Source organism: Haemaphysalis longicornis, unplaced genomic scaffold (genome assembly GCF_048455015.1).
Source record: "Haemaphysalis longicornis isolate Haplotype H1 unplaced genomic scaffold, Haemaphysalis longicornis Haplotype H1 scaffold_1, whole genome shotgun sequence".
NCBI lineage: Eukaryota > Metazoa > Arthropoda > Arachnida > Ixodida > Ixodidae > Haemaphysalis > Haemaphysalis longicornis.
The window spans coordinates 345,999,185-346,013,357 of record NW_027526203.1 but is presented as its reverse complement, the minus strand read 5'-3'; positions in this window follow the sequence as shown (position 1 = coordinate 346,013,357).

Below are 14,173 nucleotides of genomic sequence, written 5' to 3'. Positions count from 1 at the left end.
ATGGCAGCGTATGTTTCTTTGTATTCTTGCTGCCTTTTTGGGGAATGCGCGAACCAATTGAAAGTTTCGTGCACAAGTATTCAATGTGCGTGGGTAGCACGTCGATCGCTTCATTACAGGCTAGCTGCAGCGAATGGCGCACACACTTGACAAGCACAAGCCGAGAATTTCCTTCATTTTAGTGTAAAGGCTGTTGTGCTGTCCACATATGAAGCTTGCCTCGTCTGTCCCGAGGCCTATGCAAAGTTTGATGCCAATAGCAGCGCCTTCAATTGGGAAAATAGACCCTCCGCACATGCATCAGTTACAGGCACCAGGCCGTGACTGTAACAAAATCCTTTTTGCTGCTAAAAAAAACGCGCCACGACAGCTCGTTCATTTGTGCATGAGACCGCCGTGCCCTCATCCACAATTAGCGAATATGGCGCGCCAGGCATGCCTTTCAAGAGTTCATCTCTAAAAGTTGGTCCCGGTACCTTTCTGACGAGTGCAACACACTTCGTTCGGCCCAGTGCGATGCCCGACGCCAACTCCGAATCACTGAAGCACCCACTGATCACTGGAGTCATGTGGTCAGCAGTCAGGAAGCTCCCGTGGACGGCGACGTGTCGCTCGAAGTTCCATTATCTATGTTTCCATGCATTAGACAAGTTAGAGTTAGTTAGGGGCTCCCTGCCCCTGCCGTAGGAGACGAGGCCCTGGACTGCAGCCTCCCGGTTCGGGAACAAAGGAAGGTCAGTTGATGGCCGCTGCAAGGCTCGTTTCTCCGCGTCGGGCATCTGTCGGCCAAACGATGGCCCCCCCACCCCGCCCGAAGTCCTGCTGGGAATGACCTTCCCAGCGCTGCTCCCAGGTTGTGACTCGCATCCAGCTCGTCACCGATGTTGGGAATCGGCCATCCCGACGCTGTCACCGCTGTTGGGACTGAGCCCTCTCACCGCAGCCTCCACTGTTTCGACTGGCCATCCGAGCGCAGTCAGAGGTGTAGCGACGTTGCCTTGCTCCGTCCGCTATCGACGCGGCGCAGAGCAAAGCGAAGAAGTTCTCGAGCCGACGAAAACTTGAAGTAACATTTATATACAGTATGTACAAGGTAAGCAAACGTTACATGACTCGCACAAAGGCGACTGCACCCCTTCACTCGGCGCCTCCGAAAAGTGCCGCCGGAGAGAGCCTCCGGGCTTGTTTTATACCCCGGGAAGCTCGTTGTGGCCCCGAGAAGTTCGAATAGCTCCAATCAGGTCTCGCTGCCTGAAGTTGGAATTCCGACGAATGGTAGCGAGGCGGTGAGTCAGCTGCACCGCCAATGGGGAAAGGGAGGGCGATGCCCCCGCCGTCTCCGTGACCTCGCCTCCAGGCGTAGCGACATTCCCTTATTTGGTCGTTCTCAGATGCGGGATTCGGCCGCGCCGCCGCGACGAAAGGGAGAGGCGCCTTGGCGGTTTGGACGAGGCGTGACTCGACCTCGCGGTCGACGCGTCACCTCGTGCAACGAATTTGGGCCAGGCGCTCTGGCACAACAGTCCTTAACCCCAAAATGCGCCGGTTTCGCGAGGAGGAGGCGCTCGCCCGACCTTTGCTTCTGCGCTTATTGTTAGCGCGTGGAAAGCCTGCATGTTGAAAGCCTGCAAACATACTGGTAAGTAAATCAGTCTGGCATGCGCCCCATCCTTAGCGTTACCAGTTCGATGGAGACGAGTTGTAGGGGGAGGGGGGGGGGGGGGCAGTTCTCGATGCAATGTAGCCTAAAAATAGCCACACAGCCAAAAAAAATTCGACGCCAACTCGGACACAAAGTACCCAAATTTGTCTATTAATAGCACCATCTGCTAACCCTGGCTTCCAAAACCAAGTGGTTTATATAGTCATAAGCGTTTGAAACTCGTTAACCGCTGTCGCTTGTCAGACATCTCCCCGTTGTTAAGCGCAAAGAAAACTACAGGTACATTTGAGGCAAAATATACATAATTAACCGGCAGCGAACGCATTCATTTAGTTAGGAATGCTCGTTGAATTGGTATTTACGATAGCACCGCGCGAAGGGCTCTCCTACGATACTGAGCGCATACGCAAGCTTCTCTGGAGTGCTTCGGCGGCCGCTATCACGTGTCTTTCCATTATAGAGCGGATAATGCGACAGCTGCGCGGCGCCTACGCGGTAGCATTCCTCGCGAGTAGTTTTCGGCGCTCACGAACCCCGAATTTACGGCCAGTAACAAGCGCTCCGCTGTTAATAAATCAGAACCATTGCCACTGTGGCGGTAGAAACGACATTTGTAGATAGAAACTTGCAATTCGTTAACGTGATTACTGTTCGGCTGGCACTTGTCGTTCCAAACAACAGAGGCATATTGTAAAATATGGCGGCAAACAGAGAAATAAAGCTTTAGCAGTGAGACTCGGTTGCTGAATTCTCTTGATATTCGGTAGACAAACCCCAGGCGGTGAATGGCGTGCTTAGAAATACAACTTACATGAGCAGAAGAGTTTAGCGCACTGTCAAAAACCTCTCCAAGCTCAGAAATTTCTGAACACGCGGTAGCGGCGCACCTTGCGCAACGTATGGATAAATGATAGGGTGCGTTTTACGAGTTTAGAACGAAACCTTCGTTTTAGTGCCACTCAGATCAAGTTTGTTCTGCAAGTACCCGTTGCTAAAAGCATCGATATCAGATAGAAGAACAACGCAATCTTGAACGCTAGTAACTTCTTTAATTAGTTTGACATCATGACCATACATAACAGAAAAGAGGAGTGATTTATAGAGGTTGAGACGTTAACCAACAAAGAAAACAAAAGGGGCTCCAGAACAGATCCCTGAGGCACGTGCATAGTAAACACAGGATTCCTTATCATTAGCAGACACGAAACACGACCGATTATTGAGATATCTGCTGAGTAACTCTACGAAGCAAGCGTAAATGTTATTTTAAACAGTTTATTCAAAGGCAACGAATGGTCAAGTACGTCAAAGGCTTAAAGGAGTACTGACACTAAATTTCTCGCTTTCAGTTTTTATGCTGTAAAGAATACCTATTGGCCCAGTAATTACGAAAAATTGAACCGAAAGCCGTCAACCGCCAACATAGAATTACATATAGCACGTTTATTGCAACCAGTTTCAAATTCGGTCGCCGCGCGGGAAAATGGCCGTTCGAAGGCCAGCCTGCAAGCGGGCCAGTCTTGCGTCACGGTCTCCCCCGTGACGTCAGGGACGTTCGCCGCATCGTCTGCTACAATTGCACATGGTCCGCACTCGCCCGCGCAGTCGACATGTCGTCTGAATCGTCAGACTCGAATGAGTCGCTGCCGACAGACAGAACAACTTTATTTGGCCAGGCGATTAGGCCGGCGATGTCTTCGCCGTCGTCCGTTTTTAATATCACTGCGGCTCGAACTGGCGCCGACCGTGATAGCAACAGCTTGTCGCCACTCCTCTTATAATCAATCTGATCGCGAAAAAGAAGTTCCACATGCGAGAAAGTAGATGTTAGTGTGTTGAAAAATTGTGCTAGGGGTTGTTATCAGCGTTGAATTTAAAAGCGGCGTTCAGGTATTTGCCGCGATGGTAAGCCTACGCTGACCGCAGCGGTGGCTCGGCGCTCCGACCCAGCACTGCCGGCACCGCGGTGCGGCGAGCGGCCGAAAGATGGCGCCACCTGCGCGCTAGAATCAAAACAGGCCACGGCAGATGTCTTGGTCACCGATCGCTGAAACGGAAATTATCGCCAAAATAAAGCTCCATATGCGAAAAAGGGGATGATATTGTGGTGAAAAGTTGTGTAAGGGATGGTCATTCACAGTTGTACAGATACCAGCGATCAAATAGTCGCCACGATACTAAGCCTAAAGTTCCCAACACCCAAGCTGACCCGAGCAACGCCGAGCCCGCTGGCTTGGGCGACAGTTCTTGCGGCCGCCGCCGCGCACGAACTCAGTCCACGTTTAGCGCTGCATTTCGTCGCGTGGATAATAATGCATCTTGGCGTCGTCGTCGATTTGCTCGGACAGGCTTCCACGAGCAGTACTTCGCATTCCGCGAGCTTGCCATAGCACAACTTGGGCGAGCTCGGCGACGCGCACCGCCGCGTCACCGCGGTGCGCGTCGACATTGCGCACCGCGCGGTGCCGGCACTGCGCAGTTTTCAGCACCAGTGCAAGGGAACACCATGCGCCGGCCACGAACTGGAGAGCAAAGACGTCGAACACGCAAAGTTTACAAGCATTGCTCACACAGCTACGTCCACGTCTCCTGACCTAACGAATACCACCGACAACAGCAGCGCAGGATATCGTTTCCCGTTCCGAAAACGACTACATGACGTCACCCTGAACCGGCCAGACACGCCGGCCGATGTTTCGTCACGCCGGCCGATGTTTCGTCACGCCGAAAGCGATTTCGCTAGTGCTGCCGATTTGTGGAAGCTCGCGGCCGGGACAATCAAAATCGATTTTAGATGTCATTCCGGCCTCGGATCGCTGCAAAAATTTCTGTGAGGCATCTGTACAAACTACTGAAGCCAATTATATCATTTTTTAGGCGTCAAAATTTGGTGTCAGTACTCCTTTAAGTAAGGCCACAATACACAGTATCGAGCTGACCCCGCCTATGCACTGCAGCTTCCGAGGCAATGGACACAAAACACGATTCGTAGTAGTTGAACGGCCAGATAAGAAACCTTGTTCTTCAGGAAGCAGCACGTTTTTCACTACTCGATACCATTTTATGTAAAATTGACTTGAACAGTTTGCTCGCCGAGCAGAGAAATGAAATTGGCCTTTAGTTTTCCACATTTTCCCGGCCGCGGCGGCCGCTTTTCTGATGGAGGCGAAAAGCGAAAACGCCCGTGTGTACGAGATTTCGGCGCACGTTAAAGATCCCCAGGTGGTCAAAATTAATCCGGAGCCCTCCACTACGGCGCGCCTCATCGCCTGCGTTGCGTCGGCGCGTTAAACCCTACAATGAATCAATCAATAAATCAATCAATCAATCAATCAAGTTTTCCACATTTGTTTTCACACCGGATTTGTACAGAGGAACAATACGCGCCACTTTCCAAAGGCGCAAAAAGCTAAATAATTTAATCAGTTATTAAATATCGAAGCGAGAATTGGAGCCAGGATGACCCTGTAAGCCTTTAAGAGAGCGTGAGTAATTCCATATGTACCAGAGTAAAGAGACGGCTTTAGCCGTTTAAGCGCCCTGGGAACATCCCCTTCGCACATAACGATGATACAGAATTCCGAAGGAGAGCACATGTTGCATGGCGCAGGTGAGGGTGTTGGATACAAATGCGGAACGAAATTGCTCAGCAAATGCATCAGCAACAGAGGCAATATCAATTCCTCTATCATTGAGAAGGCTGATGTTTTCTCGGCTCTCCGCGCCGGAGCGGGAACCTGCCAGAAGCACTTGGAGCTCCGGGTAGCATATATATCTATACCTATAAAGAGAAGTGCCCGACTGAGTGACTCACTCACTGACTCATCAACGCCCAGCCAAAACTGCTAGACCTAACGACTTGAAATTTCGGGAATACATTTGCGTCATGACGCGTAGGGGCTCACTTAGGCGGGATTTTTCGAAATTGTACTCCGAACAGAGGAAAAAGGGAAAAAAGTGTTTTCGTAAATTTGAGATTATCTCGCTCACTCGTTCACATATCAAAGTGTTTTTCCTGATTGTGTAGCCCTAAGGGTTTTGCCCTAACCACCACTACGGAGTCTATTCAGCATTTCGGAACAAAATGGGTGTTCTTAAAGGTTCTCCAATAAATGTTTCTCTGATTCATTCATCCGATTGTGTTTTATTACTAAACGTTACTTACACAAATGCACAAGACTAATTTTAACTATTTCGCCCTGTGATACCGGTAAAATGACGAAAAGAAATTTTCAAAATAACACGTCTGACAAGCCGAAAAGGCCTAACAGGTGATAGCAACGTCTAGCCAAACTGCTGGTTCAAACATCTTCAAATTTTATGAGCACATTGTGATAATGGTGTAGGAGCTCATTATTGCTGAATTTTTTTAAAATTATCCCACGGAGAGAGTGAAAGGCAGTCAAATAATATTTCAAATATTTTTTTTTATCGCAGGCCAGTTGAGATAATGAACTGGTTTTTGTTGCTGTAGGTAACTCATGCAGGCATCTAAACACTGCTTTAGAACATTTTTCCATAACACCCACCTAATAGGGACAATGAGGATTTGGGAAAACTGCGTGTTTTTACACCTTTTCAGTAACTCTACAGCCCGTTGGCATATCCAATTCGTTTTTGCTTGCACATGCTGCCCATACAGTTGCCCAAAAACCTATTTCCGGGTTTTGTCCTAACATGGGTATAAAGAGGCCAGCGGGATTTTTTAAATTACACCCCTGTGGATGTGAAATTCAGATTAATTTTCCCGCGTTCGCGTAGCGCTCGCCCTCTGTTGTGACTTTCTACAACCACGCGCCTGCCGCAAAAGTCCGTATTATTATCATAAAACTGTGACTGATGAGTATCGTTGATATCTACTGAGATAACACTTTCCATGGGTAAGCCGTCGTTTGACTGCACCATTTTGGTACAATTTGTTTCGGGAGGGTTCCTTTATAATACACGAGTTCCAGACGTTTCCCATTGCCACACGCTTCCCGTAGGAGTCCATGTATTCACAGCAGGCGGGACTTCCTAATTGTGAACAATTTCAAGGTGAACTACCTAATTATGACAAGTAAGAAATTACTGAGAAAGTGTTATACCCACTAGCGTCGTTAGTATTGTGGTCCACCCGGACATCGCCGAGTACTACCGCTAGTACGTATATTTAGTGGGGGCATTGCGAGTGTGCTGTCCTGGTATTTTATGCGTGCACGCGACATCATCATCGTCATATGCAGTGTGGAAGCCAAGCGGTCAATCTCCGTGTTGCTTCTCCCCGAGTGTGTCGATAACCATCATCATCCTCGTGTACTCGTTCCTTCGGGATCTGGGCTCAGCAGGCTAATTGTAACCCGGGCTCTCGGAACTCTGTCTCTCAACATGTATTATAGCGTTGTCAATTATGCTTTTATTTTTATTATTTTTTGCATCAAGCGAAATACAATATGCAGGAGTTCTGCAGAAAAGCGGACGAAATGTCAGCTTAACGAAGCGGCAGTCCCCGCACTGGCAGCGTGGCAGCACATATGGAACCATAAAATGTGCTATAACAATGATGTGTGTTGCTACAATAGTGTTTGTCGTGCATCATGCGGATAAAGTAACACAGGAACAGAAAACACTGCGCACAATTATTATAACAAACAATATAGAAGCAGAAAGGAAAGAAATATAACGTTCACATGTCGTCAACCGGAAACTAAGCACGCCTAAATGCAAGTATGATCTTATAGAGAGCAAAAAAATGACTCTGGAGTGCTGAAACATTTGTGCACGCTACTAGAAGTCATATTTTTCTAATACAATGCTTCTGCAAAAAAAGCGCAGTCCGCATTCGTACTAGTCCGTTTTTCAGCATTTGTGACCCGTAAGCTGTTGTCTATATCTCAATACTCTCCAATGCCCAATATTTCGTGTGCTCTATACTGTATCATATGTTTTTTTTTTAAGTTTTCCAGCTGTTTGAGGAAAACGGTACTTTTTAATTTCTTGTTTGTAAGTCTTCAAATAGCATAGTCGAACATTGTTGTCACAGGCGTTATTTTGTGTTTTCTGAATAAGACTTACGCCTGGTGCGAAAATAAGTTTTTCAAGAAATTTAGTGACCATTTATTTATTTATTTATTTATTGATTTAGCACCCACACCGCCTTGCGGCATTACAGTGGGAGGGATGCACAAAAAAGGCAATCACAAGATGTACTTATTAGCAGGCAATAAAGTTACAAAAAAACGCAAATATACATTTCAAATAGCATAAGACATGCCACGTAAAAATACTGCATTAGTACAATAACCAAAAAACGCACTCACAAGTACTTTACACAAGCGGGAATTGAAGGTTCAAATAACGACAACGCAATAGAAAGGGCATATATACATTTTCGATAGCCCTGAGACACACCCCGTGAAAAGACAGCATCGGTACGATAATGGAAAAACTGTGCGTGTTGGGAGGCTGCAAAAATGCCGTTCTTAATTACAACAAGCAATTACAGAATACTGAGCGCACCTGACAGGTGATTTGAGGAAACAACAAAACTCGCGCTGTAGCAAACACATGCAATGTTAGTTTAGGCCTTCGAGTGACGCAATTTCAGACAGGAATGTATTACAAGAATGGTGTACAAACACTGAAGAAGGTAATCTGTAAAAATGAGTCAAGGAACGCACTAGATTTACAATCTATCTCACGAACTCTATAAATATGGTCTGTGCGGGCGGACATGTAATGAGGAGGGAAAGTATACGATTCGCCCGGCATACCATTCTGTGGAAAAATAAACTTCATAAAATAATTTTAAGCGAAATACAGTTCTACGATGTTCAAGTGATTCCCAATTCAGTAAGTTCAAGCGGGTATTTCTACTAACGTTTGTCTCTTGCGCCAATTTTTCGAACACATACCTAGATGCGAGGCTTTGAACTTTCCCAATTTAGCTTCATCAAGACGGGTTGGCGGGCCCCATACCATGCAAACATATTCGAGTATAGGCGGTATGTTAGTTTTGTACAATAGTTCTCTGGTAGTTTGTGGGAAGGAGCTTGTGTTGCGGCGCAGAAAACCCAGTGTCCTTGAAGCCTTACGGATAATATAATCAATCTGTCTGTGCCAGCTCAGAGTAGGAGTAAAGTAAACGCCTAAGTATTTATATTCCCTTACACGCTTTAATGAGCAATCTCTTTTTTTATAAATTGGGTAGTGGACATGGTTTTTTTTTGGTAAACCTAATGGAGACAGTTTTTTCGAGGTTTAATGACATTACCCATTTTCGCACCAAGTATTAATCCTATTTAGATCATTTTGAATTGCTTGGGTATCACTTTCACAAGAAATTTTCCTATGCAGCCACAATCGTCAGCGAAGAGCCTCATGCATGACGTAACGTTATCACTGATATCTATATAAAGCAGAAACAACAAAGGCCACAAGACCGCTCCCTTGGGCACCCCTGACGTCGCGGCTGAGGTATGAGAGGCTGCACCATTGATGATTACATATTGTTGTCAACTGGTAATGGATGCTGAAAGTCATGGCTGAGGTATGAGAGGCTGCACCATTGATGATTACATATTGTTGTCTACTGGTAATGTATGCTGAAAGCCATCAAAGTCTAACGGGTGATTCCATAGAATGATAATTTTTTCAATAGCAGTTTATATGGTACTACATCAAATGCTTTTCTAAAATCTAAGAAAATGCAATCAACAGATTTACGACCACGTGTTAGTGCGATATCATGCGTGAACTGCATCAGTTGAGTGACGCAAGATAAACCTTTGCGAAATCCGTGCTGCGACAGGTTAAACAGGGCGTTATTTTTAATGTGTTTTACTGTGTTGCTACAGAAAATATGTCCTAAGACCTTGCAGCACACACTAATTAGAGATATATGGCGGTAATTTGGCACACCAGAACGTGGGCCGGTCTTAAGAATTGGAGTAACCCTCGCTATTTTCTATTCTTGTGGAAGGACGCCCTCTTGGAAAAGTTTTTTCAAAAATTATTCTTAAATAGGATGCAACAGAAGACGCGCAAGGCTTTAGCAATGCATTTGGAAATTGGTCTGGGCCAGCTGCTTTTGAAACATTTAAGTTTTCCAGCAGTTGTTCGATTCTGCGTGTGTCAAAAAGTATATCTTCTATGGATTTTTGAACAACAAGGGTACATATGCTATGTTGATCAGTTGGCGAAAACGCCGAGCAAAATGCCGAACTAAAATTGCGATTGAAACATTCCGCTTTCTCGAAAGCTTCCCCTGTAACATTGTCCCCTTCAACATAGAGGGGGAATCGAGATACCATCTTTTTTACTACTTTTCATGTATGTCCAAAGCTCTTTTGGGTTCTGTTTAAGCCCATGTTCGAAAGAATCGAAAAATCGGGACTTGGCTACTGCTATGGCTGGTTTGACGTGGTTGGATATCCTTCTAAGCTTATCTGCATTTTTTGCGCATGAACTGTGCCTAAAAAGCTTATAAATCCTCTGTTTTCGTTGTGTGAGCCGGTGTAATTCTTTTGTGAACCAAGGTTTATTTTTGCTACGTCTTGGAGATAGTGACCATGGTGGCATATTGATCGCGTAGGTTTACAATTTTGTGTTTAAGACATGCCAGAGCTGATTTACAGAATGTGATTCTGCCAATGTTTCAAAAGTAGGGAAATAATTATTTAAGGCGGCATTGGTTTCTGCTATGTTAGCTTTTGAATAATTAAAAAAATTCCGGCAGTTTTTATTGTACGAGTTAGTATTATTTATGTTCATTTTACAAAGGACAGCCTGGTGATCACTAATACCAGGCATAATGGCAGTTGATAGCACCTGTTCAGGTTCGTTGGTTAAAATCATATCTACAATGTGGTTGCCTCTGGTGGGCCATAATACCATTTGTGTTAGTGAAAGCAAGTTTAGAAAAATAACCATTGATGGGTTAAGGCTACCAGATATTCCTGGAAAAGCCGGCTGTCGATGCCAATCAATTTCGGGTAGGTTGAAGTCGCCACCTAAAACGACATAATCACTGAACCGACTCCGCCGCAGTGAAAAACTGGGATAAGTATTCTACGCCGGTTGTTGGTGGACGGTAAAAGCTGCATACCGATAGGGACTTCCCATTACACAATCTTAAGCGGCACGATACCGGTTCACAATGAGTAGTGACGATATCACTTTCTCAGGATGCAATGTTGCGGTCAACGAAGATAAACACGCCGCATCCGTGAGCATTCCTATCATTTCTGTAACACTCGTAATTGTCAGGAAATACCTCATTGTTTAAAATGTCTTCATACAGCCATGATTCAGTACCGATAACGACAGACGGCTTTACTGTCCGCACCAGGCTATCAAATTCTTCAACTTTGTTTTTGATGCTACGGCAGTTTAGAACCAAAAATGAAAGCGTAGTAAGTGGTTTGATGCAAGGTAATTTAGGCTTTACAACCTGGTTTATTTTTTCGTAAACTACATATTTTACTTTATCAAGATTAGTACGTCGAGTCTAAGGTTAACACGTGTTTCGGCCTGTATGGGAATTTGAGCGAATGCCCAAAGCAATTTTATTTTCCTCCGTACTTGTAACGGGAAATCTTCTGACAGGCTGATTCCAGTGTCCTTTAGCAGTTTTGCAGAAGTTAGGATACCTCCTTTTTTATTTTGAATGACGCAAAGTTATTAATCAGTGGTCGTTTTGTTCTGGGTTGAATTTTCCTATTTTATGAGCCCTAGCGATAGTTTGAGGGTCAATTTGTAATTTCTCTGTACATACTTTCTGTACAAGTTTTTCCGAAGCTGCCCAGCTTTCCTTGGAATCTCTATAGTCGAAGGCAAAAAAGAGAAGGTTGCAGCGCCTTCCCCGGTTTTCAAGGTTGTCCACCTTTCCCCGTGACGACTCTATGACGTTTGGATTCTCCTCAAACCCTTTTCGGCACTCAGTTACCATGGGGCCAATATTTGCTCATTCAGGGAACCTTTCTTCCAAATCAGACTATCGTCAAATTTTCTAGTGATTGAGCTTGGGCTTTCTGGTTTGTCTCAATATGATTAAACTGATCTTTAATTTCTTTTTGTTCGTCAGAAACTGACTTCAGTGTAAGCTTTCCGTAGGGACTGGGTTTACTTCTACATCACCGCAACATAGCAGCAGCAAGAAATAAAATTCAGCTCTTCGCAAAAGAAGAAATTGGCGCCCTGAACGCGTTCTACATAGTGAAAGCTTAACGGCACAATTGAAAAGTACTTGGGGTGGGACCGGCAAAATAAAGAATGCAGCATTTCTGTACGGCAAAGTGCCAGCCCCAACCTGCACGAGAAGCAGAATATGCTTGAGCGGCACGTCCATAGTCGTGCCGGTTCCACGCCCCAGTGCTATAGTGAACTAGAAGAAAGTATTCTAGTTCACTGTACCAGTGCCGACGTTGCTTGTTTTGTTCTTGGTGACACTTGCGTCGATCGGATGCGCGCTGGCTTTCCGAGGAAGGTAAGCGATGCCGACGAGATTGCTGTTGCCGGGAAAAGGGCCACTCAGTGCAAAACAGCACGTCACCTGCACGAGAAGCAGAATATGCGTGAGCGGCACGTCCATAGTTTTGCCGGTTCCACGTCCTTATGTATTTTTTGCACGTTTCCTTGAATAGTTGATCCCAAACCAAAAAGAGAGAGAGAGAGAAAGCTCTTTATTAGAAGAAAGCAGAGAGGTCTGCAGGCATGTATTCGCCTACATGCTACTCTGCGGGGATGGGGTGGAGGAGGTAAAGGCCCTAAAGAAAGTAGGGCGAAAGAGAGGGGAAAAAAGAAGAGGTAAAAAAGAAGGCTACATGGAGTGTTCCGTGGGTCACGTAAAAGTCCAGGTGTTCTCACAGGATGACATGATAAACTCCATTAACATATCTGTGCCATCCCAAGCGCGACCAACCATGCCGTCCAATTTCCCCCCCTGGACTCTGTCACCGGTGTGCATAAAACTCAACATACCTGGTGTCACCTCAAAGCAAACACTCCCTCAATTCTGCCTCCTTCAACTCGTGCTCGCCCACATCAGTGGCTGTTATCCGCATACGGCCCACATTTTTACGGACGGTTCATCTACACCTCACAGTAGTGCATCGGGCGTCTACGTTTCGTCTACCGGCCAAGCGCTGTCCTACCGCCTTGAACGTGCAACGTCATCCACGTCGGCCGAGCTTCATGCAATTAAGCAAGCCCTCCGCTACATTCTTCGTCAGCCATCAGCAGAATGGGCTATATTCACGGATTCTAAGACAGCGCTGCAAACCCTACGGCATGCCAGTTGCTTCAGCCTCCACGACCACGTATCCCGCGACATCATCTACCTGCACCATCTAGCCTACGTCGCTGGGCATCGTGTGACCTTGCAATGGATACCCGCACATTGTGGCGTTCTCGGCAACGAGAAAGCTGATGAGGCGGCTCGCAGAGGGCTACAACTGCGCAATGTAAGGAAAATTTTCTTTACAAAGCACGAGGCTGCAGCGCTAGCGAAGCAGCTTGCCTTAGAGGAACGAAACCGTCTCTGGTCTTTTCCCGAAACTCACCACTCTTTTCTGTATGACATAGACTCTGACCTGAGAATGAGGCTCCCAGAGCGAATCCCACGTCGACTTGAGACACTCTACCATCGGCTGCGCCTCAACGCAGCACTTACGAACTCCTACCGACATCGCCTCGGTCAAACCACAAACCCTTACTGTGATAACTGTGGTTTGCCAGAAACTACTGAACACGTTTTATTAGAGTGTCCGGCGTACAAACAGGAAAGGAACGACCTCGCCAAGAAGATCGAGTGCCTCAACAATGGACTTTTATCATAGAAAGCTCTTCTTGGACCATGGTCATCTCCATCATCCCAGCGAAAAGTGTTAGATGCACTGTTTGCTTATTTACACGACATCGGCGTCGCAGAGACACTGTAGAACTCCCAAACCAAATGGCAATAGTTAAGCCATAAGAGACGAACATGTTATAAATTAGCAGCATAATGTTACGCGGTAGTATATACAGTTAAACCTGGATATAACGAAGTTGACAAAAATTCGCAATTTTTCGTTACATGGAGGTTTTCGTTACATTAAGGTTCCGAGCTAAGGCCGGCGAGTATGAAGCAGACACAAAACGAAATGCTATACATCAGTAGCGGCGAACTCACCGCTCAAGGATTCATTCCACAGTGAAAAACTGCGCGATTTGTGCCTGCTGCTTTCCCACGATCGTAGTTCTTGCACGGCACTCCAAAGAAGGAAGGTCACTTACCCTTCTTTTCACCAACGGCACTTAAGTATCACTTTTGCGCTTTGACACTTCTCTGTGCCTTAACGCGTTTCGAGGAGCGAACTTATGCTGAAAGGACGCCTTTTCGCAAACTTGATGCTTTTTTCCGCACTCGACATTGGTGAGAGCAAGCTTGCTAGCTGAGCTACTGTTCTTTTTCTTCTTTCTACTGTTCTTCTTTCTTCTTTCGACGTCCTGCTTTCTTGCCGGAGGAGACGGCATTTAAAGTTGCGAGCT